This window comes from Crocodylus siamensis, chromosome 5, assembly GCF_052110815.1.
Source record: "Crocodylus siamensis isolate JL-2025a chromosome 5, ASM5211081v1, whole genome shotgun sequence".
Classification (NCBI taxonomy): domain Eukaryota; kingdom Metazoa; phylum Chordata; order Crocodylia; family Crocodylidae; genus Crocodylus; species Crocodylus siamensis.
In genome coordinates, this window is record NC_143399.1 from 41,545,362 (window position 1) to 41,556,709 (window position 11,348).

The window sequence follows — 11,348 nt, forward strand, 5'->3', positions numbered from 1 at the left end:
AATTAACAAGAGAAGTGAAGAGTTGACTGAATTATCCTCTTTGTACTCAAGTGCGTTCCGCCTACGGTACAAAAACACACTGTGGTGAAAGATGAAGTGTTACTTGCTGCAGAACCATAATTGCATTCCTCTCCTGCATCTTATAGTCTTACTTAATCACTATAGATGAGTGTCCATGTCAGAAGCATACAAGAAAATATCCCTGATCAAAAATTAACGGATATTGAAATAAACTGACCTCTCCAAAGCTGAAATGATATATTTTAAGGTAATTGAACCTTCCTCACATCTCAGTCATAGTGCTTGTAAATCTGCAGACAATTTATTTATTACTGTTCAAGCGTCCTTATAAGCTTTCCATTAGTGTAAGCTTTTTACACTAATGGAAATGTATAGTGCAAAGCAAGATCCATCCCCATACAGACTAACAGTGCCTATAATATTTTGAGAAAGGTAGTTAACCATGTTAGTCTGAAGTCAGGGTAGGTTTGCACCTTTGTAAACTAACTAAATAGCCTTCAGCTTACAAAAGCTTGTGCAAAACATCTCTGATTTAGTTAGTCTATAAAGGTGCAAATCCACCCTGCCTTCTGCCTAAAATATTTTGACGATCCTGAATCATCAGACTAAATCTGTAAGTGGTCATAACTCCACTGCTGACCTCCCTTTATCTCACCAAAATGCCCACAATAAGAATAGATTTTCAGCAACTCCTTACCTTTTACAGTTTTCCAGCTTCAGTGCCTCAGTTGGTCAAACCTGTGACAGTCTCACACAAAAAGGTGGATTGCCATGGCCTGGATAACTGAAAACAATGTTGTACCTGAATGAACAGGCCATTCTGTCCTTGCTAGCCCCAGATGGAAAAGGGGCTCCTTACTACAGGGGCTGTCCCTAACAATATTCCTTCTTTGTAAACGTGTGTACCATAGAGAATGCTTTTTTTTCTCATCCTGTCACAATATTTGCTAAGTCCTCCTATTTGCTTCTCCTTAGTAAGCAATATTACTTCAGTCTTGTTTGAGTACAGCCTTGGCTTGCTGCCCTATCTCATTCAGGCCCTGGCATTCATGCCCTTGGGTGAAGGAGTTAGGGTAGAAGAAGAACTGAGTCCCGCTGGCTGAAACCCACGTCTTTCTTCTGATGTCCTTGGCAGGCACCTATGTAGGTCATATGTATTCTTCATGAGAAGGCTCTCAGGCTGCCAGGAGAGAAAGCAGAATCCCAAAGCTAGCTTCTGGGACTCCTCACAACCCCTGATTATGGAACAAATGCTTCACAGGGCTCATGAACCATGTGTCTTTGTCTGCTAGTGGGTATCAGGCTCACCATGTAGGACTGGACACTGATTTCCTGGTTACTGTCATGAACCAAAATGCAAGGCAGGAAAATCCCTAAACTTTGAGAAAGTTGTGGGTCCAGGCATAAGCATCACAGCCCACCTCCCCTAGCAAACATACTTTTATTATAGGCCAAATCAATACAGTGGTTGAAAACCTCTTCCCACAAATATTTATGGAGGTTGATTTAGACCTGAGCTTTATCATAGCATCACAGAAAAATAAGTCTGGCAGGGACCTCAGGAGGTCACATTAGGCTAACCCCCGGGTCCAGGTAGGAATATTGCTGTCTAAACCATCGCAGCCAAGTCTAACCTGAATTTACTAAAATCCAGAGATGGAGACTCTGCAACCACTCCAGGTTAACCTGTTCTAGTGCTTATCCACTCCTCTCTCCCCGTCACCAACTTTTTCTGTTTCTCTATCAATTCTTGTCCTGTGTTTTACCGGAGACTAACGCAATCATACTTATTTGGGATTTCTTGAGACACAAATGCCTTGAGGCAATAGGCAGCCTTGCTCCACAGCCAGACAATGATCTTAAAGGAAATTTGAACCTGAGGTAGAAGAGTAGGCACGAGCTTTCTGAAAGCCAGTAAGTTCATAACAAACAGCTCACAAAAATACCTTTTTGGTTTTGGATGAAGATCGTTTCAAAATTCCACACCAAAATGAATCTCAAAGGGAGGTTCAAAACCTCTGTGTTCACCAAAAGAACACAGGTGGATAGAACGTGATTTTGGTGCAAACTCACAAAACAGACCCAGGCTCACTCAGGACTGGATCCAGTTTGGGAAGTGGCACCAAAGCTTTAAGTGAATCTTGACCTGCTGGAATACAGGCTTAGTGGTGAGGCCCTGTAAGAGTAGCCTTCTGCCTACAGGTATCGTGGGACAGCAGTACGCCGGTGTGTTCCAGATCTCAGCGTAATGAACATCAGCGTACAAAGCCGATGAAAGTTACACTGGTGCAGCTCTATTGCACAGCTTTGCCACAGGCACACTGTCATACAAGCAAAAAAATTGCATTATAATGGAGTGAAGACTGGAAGACACATTACAAACAATGCAACACACAAAACCCACAACAGGAAAATGGAAAATTAAGTCTGTGGGTTATAAACACAAATTTGCACTGAATAATAAGGACAAAGAGAGAAAGCATATTTAGGGACCACTTGGACATGTTATTTGCATTCACAATTTTTCCTCGACCAAATAATAATAGTAATGATGAGATGTACTCTTTAATCCAGAGATACAGAAAGGGTTGTTTTGGTTTGTTTGTTTTTTCTTACTGAGATTAATAATTAAAGGGGCACACTCAAAATAAGCCACTTCACTATAGAAAAAGCACAAGATTACCTCATGGGTCAGCAAATACAACCAGAGCTTTTGGCTCCAAAGCTGTTGCTCTAACCCTCACACCTTGGGAAACCCTGAGTCTCATTTTTGGAAAACAGGTAAGCAGGGTTTCAAGTGCTCTTCTGGCAGGAGTCAAGTCCTTGAATGGTAGGCTACCTCGATTCCTCCTCTTGTCTGACTGTCATGGCACTAATTCTCATCTGCTCAGCTCCTACTCTTTAATAGAATTAAATGTTTATGAAAACAACTCTCCATTTCCTCTCCCCCCAGATCTACTTACAACCTCCAAATGGACCATGAACTAGATTTCTATGGTGCATTAAGTAATTTGAGCTGATCTTCTTCAAAGAAGTGTACAAAGCCAATGAACCCTATCTGAATTTAGCCCGTCTTCTTGACTGCTGTCTTAAATTGGGGTCTTGGACTCTGGTGGCAGCTTATCTCCCTGTGGATATACTCTTTCACACTGACAGACCACTTCCACCAGAACCTCAGCCTCTACAGTCGCCATTGGCATAAACAGCTGTTTCATTCAAAACACTCCAAAGCGTATTTAAAATGATGGACATGAGATCTTTTTGTATGGAGGGCATGCTGGGGTGGGATGGGCTTCATCTCTCCCCTAAGGGCAGATGTATTTTTTCTTCTAGGTTGGCTGATCTCGTACAGCGGGCTTTAAACTAGCTTCACCGGAGGAAGGGGCCACTCCAAGGGGAGAGGATGCTTCACCAGCATGCAGGGTGACAAGAGAAAGGGATACCCAGGTAAGCAACAACGTCCTGGGAGCAGGGGGCCACAATTGTCCTGTGAGTGTGGGGGAGGCATATGCACACTCAGGAGGCCTCAAGAGCCTCTACACTAATGCTCGCAGTATGGGGAACAAGCAGGAGGAACTGTGCCTCCTGACTGAGAGTAAGAACCCAGACTTAGTAGAGCTCACAGAAACCTGGTGGGACCCTACCTATGACTGGGCAGTGGGCATTTGGGGATACATCCTATACAGAAGTGACAGGACAGAGAGGGGAGGTCGCGCTCTATGTCAAAGAGCACCTCACAACATCAAGGATTAGCTTGGGTTAGAGGAGGGTCAGGCGAAGACACTGTGGGTTAAATTACAAGGGGGGTGTGGTGAAAGGGACCTTATGGTGGGTGTCTACTACAGACCACCCAACCAGGGGGAACAGCGGGACCAGGACTTCTCTGGTCAGCTTATGGAGGCAGTTAGATCAAGGGATGTTATTGTCATGGGTGACCTAAACTACCCAGACATTTTCTTGGAGGAGCAGACAGCCAGGTCTGACCATTTGCGTAGGTTCCTGGCTGTATTACAGGACCTTCACCTTATCCAGGAGGTACACAGTCCCACTAGGAGTAACGCCTTGCTGGACTTGGTCCTGGCCACTGGGGATGACCTGGTGAGGGGACTGCAGGTCCTTGACCACCTGGGCAATAGCAATCATCACCTCCTGGAATTCACCATCCAGCACAGGGAGTCAAGGGCTTGCAGCAAGACTAAAGCCCTTGACTTCAGAAGGGCTAACTTCAATGAGCTTCAGAGGTTAGTGGAGGACGCACTAAGGGCCAAGAATGTAGAGGAGATGGGAGTCCATGATGAATGGTTGTACCTTAAGGGGATGATCCTCCAGGCCCAAAGGGTAACAGTCCCTAAGAGAAGCAAGGGGGAGTAAGAGTGCTCAGAAACCCTCTTGGCTCAGCAAGGACAAGCAGCAATGCCTGAGGACTAAAAGGGGGACATACAACCAGTAGAAGGGAGGCGCTATCACCAAGGAGGAGTACTCCTCCTCGGCCCATGAGTGTAGGAGGGCTATTAGGAAGGCCAAGGTAGAGATGGAGCTCAGGCTAGCGTCCAGGATTAAGGATAACAAAAAGTCCTTTTTCAAGTACATTGGGAGCAAGAAGAGGGCACCAGGCAATGTAGGGCCCCTGCAAGACTCAAATGGTAATCTTGTGGCTACGCCAGATGAGAAAGCCGATATTTTTAACAATTTCCTTGCCTCTATTTTCTTGAACAGGGACCAGGACATCCCTCCTACCAGAGGTAGGGACAATCTCGGAGATAGCTCTATAAGACCTTTGGTCAGCGCAGATGTAGTTAGGGATCTTCTGGAAGGGCTAGACATTTTTAAATCTGCAGGTCCAGATACCCTCCACCCAAGGGTGTTGAGGGAGCTGGTAGGGGTCATCACAGAGCCCTTAGCCCGGCTGCATGAGCATCTGTGGTCATCTGGCCAGGTGCCAAAGGATTGGAAACTAGCTAATGTGGTCCCAATTTTCAAGAAAGGGAGGAAGGAAGACCCAGGTAACTATAGGCCTGTAAGCCTCACCTCGGTGCTTAGGAAGATCTTGGAGAGAATCATCAAGGAGCACATCTGTGGGGGGCCAGCAGGGGAGATCATGCTCAGGGGCAATCACTATGGGTTCATCAAAGGCAGGTCCTGCCTAACCAACCCGATTCCCTTTTATAACCAAGTAACTAAATCTTTGGATGATAGTGTCACATGGACATAGTCTTTCTAGACTTTAAGAAGGCCTTTGACACTCTCTCACCCCATTCTCATCAATAAATTAAGCAACTGTGGCACTGATGCCTACATTGTTGGATGGGTAAAAAATTGGCTGATGGGGCACACCCAGAGAGTGGTGGTGGATGAGTCATACTCAACCTGGAGGGATGTGGGCAGTGGGGTCCCCCAGGGCTCAGTCCTCAGGCCTGCACTGTTTAACATCTTCATCAGCGACTTGGACAAGGGGCTGGAAAGCATGCTGATGACACCAAGATGTGAGGCAAGGTGGGCACACTTGAAGAGCAAGAGAGGCTGCAACTAGATTTAGACAGACTACAAAAGTGGGCAGATGAGAATAGGATGGGGTTCAACATAGACAAATACAGGGTGCTGCACCCTGGGAGAAGGAATTCACAGCATACATACAGGCTGGAGAGTTCCCTCTTTGATAGCACACAGGTGGAAAGGGATCTTGGAGTCATTATTGATTCCAGAATGAACATAAGCCACCGATGCCAGACCACATACCAGCCATACCTGGATGCATCTCAGGCCAGTCCAGAGAGGTGATATTCCCCCTCTATGTGAGACTGGTCAGGCCACAGTTGGAGTACTGCATGCAGTACTGGGCGCTGCACTTCGAAAGGGATGTGGCCAGCCTGGAGAGGGTTCAGAGGAGGGCCACCTGCTTGGTGAGAAGCTTTCAAAAGGATATTTGATTTCTGGAAATATTAGTACAGTCTCTGTGGGTGTACTCACCTCCTGGATAAAACATCTTGCGCATGATGAAATTGAAATACCAGCTAAAATGCTTTTTAAGCAAATGCCAGCCAAATGCATTATTATTATAATTACTATGGCACTCAGGAGCCCTATAAATTATACTCTTCTTCTCTAGCTGCTAGGTTCATTAGAACATGACCTTGCCACTGGTCAGGGTAAGTTGTAAATACACTATCCCTTCTTCATGAATTCACTAGGCGTTTATAGTAATAATGTGGCTCCTAATGAATTTGCATTGGGAGGTTGCACAAGCTGAAACAATTGGCCCATTAAGCCCAAGCTTTAGTTAATAGACATCTTAGGTTTATTTCTATTTTGCCATCAGCTCAACATTATTATTATTATTATTATTATTATTATTATTTTAATCAAGTTAAGGAAATAGTGTGACATATTGGAAAAAGACTTGAAGACAAGAGGTCACCAGGTGTTAATCCAATATGAGCTATTTTTTCCCCAGAAGGTAATAGGAGGGGCATTCAGAAAGTAGCTAGCTTAGCTTATTTAATCTTCTGGGTTAGGGTGTGGGTATTTTGATGGGAGGGAGCACTATATAGAATTTGTATGAGAAGGCGTCAAAAATTAAAAAACTGGTGTGAAATGACCTCAGAGCGGCGACAAAGAAAAGGATTTCCAAAAGAAATCCATGAGGACATGAGGGCGACTATGGAGGACTTCAGCAAGAAAAAAAAGCAACAAAGACTGCTACAAGAGTTCATAGTTAAGATGGAGCTGTGCTCGACCAAGTTCACTGATGTCAAAAGGGACTGTATTAAAAACAATAATAATAAACAGTGCAGTGCAAATGGTTGTACCTGGAGGGTACACTGCCACTGAACACACAGGAGACTGAAGGAAGCTCTGCTGGGCATTATTGTACAAGAAGGGGCATTCAGGGGCAAGACTGAACCCATGTCCCAGGGAGGTGCTGGTAAGAGGTCTCAACAAGCCCTAACTGTCTGTGCCCACTAAAGGTCATCTTTACTTTTGGGATGAGTCACCTAATCCCAGCGACCCACCTGAATCCACTTGGAATAACATTATTTGTTGTTACCTTTATTTTATTAATTCCTGGGTAGCATTGCTGTCTGTGGCTTAAAAGCAGCTGGGGCTGGGGGGTGACTGCATTTTAGCAACCTCTCCTGATAACATAACACCTCTCTGACAATTAAACAGCCTAAGAGACAATCAAGGGACAATCACTTCTGGGGACTTGAGGTGGATTTTCAAACTGTGAGCTCTCAAGATCTGCAAACCCTGAATACCTGTCACAAAGTGCACTGGCTGTCTCCCCAGATCACTTGACACTAGACATCCAGCCAGCTTCTCCAAGGACTGACAGCTCAGCAGAACAGAAGCATTTAGCTAAAGCGCTCATTTTGCCACAAAGTGCTTTAGACGTGACCCAGCTCTAAAGCTTTTCAGCTAAAATGCCTTTGTCCCACTAAGCTCTGCTGAGTCAGGCAGATCTGGGGAAACTGTCTGGTTTCATTTGCAGCACTGTATATCTGCCCCTCACTTATCTGAATCTCTGTATTAACAGTAATAGCCAGGGGATACGACCCTGCTGGGATAACAGGGCAGATTTGGGTTAGTGAGTGTTGGCTAACGTAGTATGTGCTGGATTTGTATTCCGTTTGTAGCATTTGTACAGCTCTTTGGGATAATTGGATGGAAAGCATTAGGAGGAGGCCAGTAATTGCTTGAGCTGGTTGAACTGTTTTGAACAAATTATCCCATTGCACTTCATATTCTCCTCAGCATTTCCATATTGGCTACATGTTCCACACCGCTGGGCAAAAAGAGTTTGCAGTTCTGGGTCACCCACCAATGGTGTGGACTGGGCTTTCGCACTGCCCTGCAGAAGATGCAATCAGTCACATTACTGGAACAGTGGCTTTTCTGCTTCATACCTGGATGATCATCAGGGCAAAGAGGTTAGTAGCATGAGGTAGTCGGGGGAGAGCTGCGGGTTTTGAGGGAGCCGTTTGCCCTGCTCCACACAGAAAGCAGCCTGCAGCAGGCCAAAACACAGCACTTGGATAAAAGCACAGACTGGAATCAGAGACATGCAAACCCATATTCTTCCTTCCTTGAACATCTGCCAAATGAGGGGGTCTCATTCTCACTCCTTACCCTCGCAGTCTCTCCAGCCACCAGCAAACTCATCAAGATGTTATCCTAGATTTTCAAGGCAGACACAGATTTTCTATTGAAATAAATGGATGGTAAATAGCAAACCCCTCTTAGACTCTAAGTAGCTTCAGCAGGAAACAGAAGAAAGCCAAGCAGGTTTGTCCAGACCAAACAGACAGCAGGTGTTCCAATATGAAAAGAAATAAGAAATACTAAATACAAATACTTCACAGCAATTGTATAAAGTGCATGCTACATGGTTTCCCTCATCTGAATTTTATAATCAGCCAGGGATGAGAAAACAAAACCATAAGGCAGCAGCTTTCCAAAAGCATATTGCAGCTTGAAAGCAACTCTCTAGAGTTCTTTGGAAAAATATATTCTGATACCAGCCAGGTCACCCTTTTGAGTACCTTCCTCTATCTTTTGAATGAAACAATTTGGTTGCCTTTTCTTTCCTCTTTAAATCTGTTAAATTAAATTCCCGGCAGAAGAGCTACAGTAACTTATAGTTAATGACTGGAGTTTGTTTCCTGATGTGGTCTTCCTGTGTCTGTTCCAGTAGCAGAAGTCTAATTATCCATAGCATTGTACATTAATCTAAATACCATCTCACTGGTTTTCTTTTCCTTTATTTTTATTGATCTTTCTTCCAATTTCACTCACTTTTCTTAATGATTTCTAAATTTATGACCTCATGCGGAAAGAAATGCTATTGGTCTAATGAGAAAAGCGTGTTTTGTGCTGCGACTTATTTATTTATTTTTGTACCTCAGTGCTTTTTCTTTTTATTATTAGAGATGCTTTAATATCCTGATATTACAGCTGAAAACAAATTCCTTTAGAAAGCCTGGCTTTTGACTTTTCATAATTTCCGATCGGAAGATATGTTAGTCGGTAAATTGCTAGAATTATTATGCAGGCCAGCAACAATAGTTCCAAAGAGCTTGAAGCAAATCCTGTAAATACTATGCTAGTTAACAGGTCATTTTGCGAGTATTATTAATGTTAATAAGAATAGTAATTAGAGCAACACCAAGCTTTTATCTAGTGCTTTCCATTATTATATCTCAAGGTGCTTTATCGGGGGTCAGTGTCATTATCACTGTTTTACAAATGGGGGAAACCATCTCTTTCATTTTCTTTTTTATATCCCTCTAATTTGAAAATGGCTTGTTAATTACCCTCCAAATTTTCCATAAATTTCCTTGGGAAATGTATGTATCTGCTATATTAGAAGAAAATGAATTTTAATCAAGCAAAGTTAATAATTATCTTTATTCTAGACAGTGTGGGGGCCTATCTTGCTCACATCAATTTAAGCAGGAGTTTGGGGTCCAGGTCACTTGCCTTTGATGTCAATGGAAAGATACTGCCAGTTAGTGGAAGGGGTGCAGATGTGTGAGCACATGCATGCACATGTGAAAGAGTGAGAGATTGAGAGAGTATACTGCCCTCTTGTTTTTTTACAGCTTATATAGAACATAAAGGTACTTCTACAAATAGCAAAAAACAGGGATCTCCTTTCAGTTTAAGTGGGAGAGCCCTATGGTGTCCATACTGAAGCACTTATGACATTTCTGTAAGAGATCATTTCTTCATAGTCAAGTTAAGGTAACCACAGGCCCTAAGATAATTTCAAAAACGAAATCCTTGTGCCTTTTAATTATCATGGAAGGCTAGGATTTTTTCTAGTATATACAGGACATCCCGCCAGAAAATGCATATACACTTTAGTCATCAGAAACACAGATACATGTTGATTAACAGAGCTCATTCATGTTTCTTTAAAAAGCAAGAAACATACAGTCCTGTAGGTATTGAAATTGTTCACCACTAACATCCATGCACTGAGATCATACAAAAGGCTCTACTCTAAGCATTAGTGATTGAGCGCTGGTGTATATGGTTGGGTGGAAGACTCAGCCTTCAGCCAATATCTCTGCAATGGATAAGCTGTGTCAGGGCCCCAGCACTGGAATGAACAGTAGGTGTTACAGGTCAGGGTTGAGATACCTGGGTAAAGTTGTATCTGGAACTCAAGAAAGACTGGAATAGCAAGCTGGATAACAATGAAAACTGAAAGGCAATCACAGAGGTGTTTTTTGGGGCTGGGGACTGGGATCACAGTCTGCCCTGTTCCAGGTTTGAAGCCTCTAAAACTTGCTTCCTGATTAATGCTTTCTCCTGATTTTGTGGATGTCAGGCAAATTCCAAAGGTCAGATATTCCATGGTTTTGACTAATACAGATTATTTATCAGTGATAAATAATACAGACATATGGGTAAGAATTGACTGTTAAACCACCCATGACAATCCACCAAAGCACTTTAACTATATCCTGTTTGGAGGAAAGACTAGCCATCTTTCTGTGAACAGCACTTCAAGGTGATAGCCTGGTCCAAGACTGGGATATTCTATTCTGCTCACTCCTTGTTCATCTACTCCGCTCCATAGCTTGAGTAACAAAATGTTTGGCCAACACAGGCCTCAACCAGTTCAGCTACATCCATACTCCTTGGCTCCACAGAGAGTCTCTTTGAAGTCAATGGTGCTTCACAAGTATGTTCCATAGGCCAGTTACAAAGAGCCAGCTTTCAAGACCAGGACCTCAGCTTGAAAGGTTAGATCCTGGACATCAGCTTGTTAGGGCAGAGAAGGTGCTGGAAAACCTCCAAGTTCCCTGCAGATATGCAAAGGTAGTGTCTCGAAGACAGGCAAAATTATCTAGGTTGAATAAACAGCTGTAGCTGATTTTATTTTATATACAGTGTCTCTGTGCTGCCAAAACAGCCTGAATTTGAAAGTCTTCGTTTTGTACAGAACGTAGCAGCCTAATGCTCAGAGTCTAAGCCAACAACAGCATAAACAGGAGACAAAATGGAGAGCAGCAGCTTATTAAACCCATTCTTGATGCACACTAGAGCATGTGTGTGCACCTGCATAAGCCAAACCCTCCAGGGCTTTGGGACATTGTTCTTCGAGGGGTAAAGTCCTTTCATTTGCTTAGCATGTTCAAGCCATTCCCCAGGAGGAAACATTCGCTTTGCAAGAATGAAACCTTGATGTTGTATAATACAGTCCCTCGGTGATTTCCAGAATGAGTCTAACTAGTTTCCCAACATAATCTATGCGCGTATGTGTTTTGTCTCCATAGAGTTACCTTCATTTATGAAAATCAACCTTTTGTACCTCACAT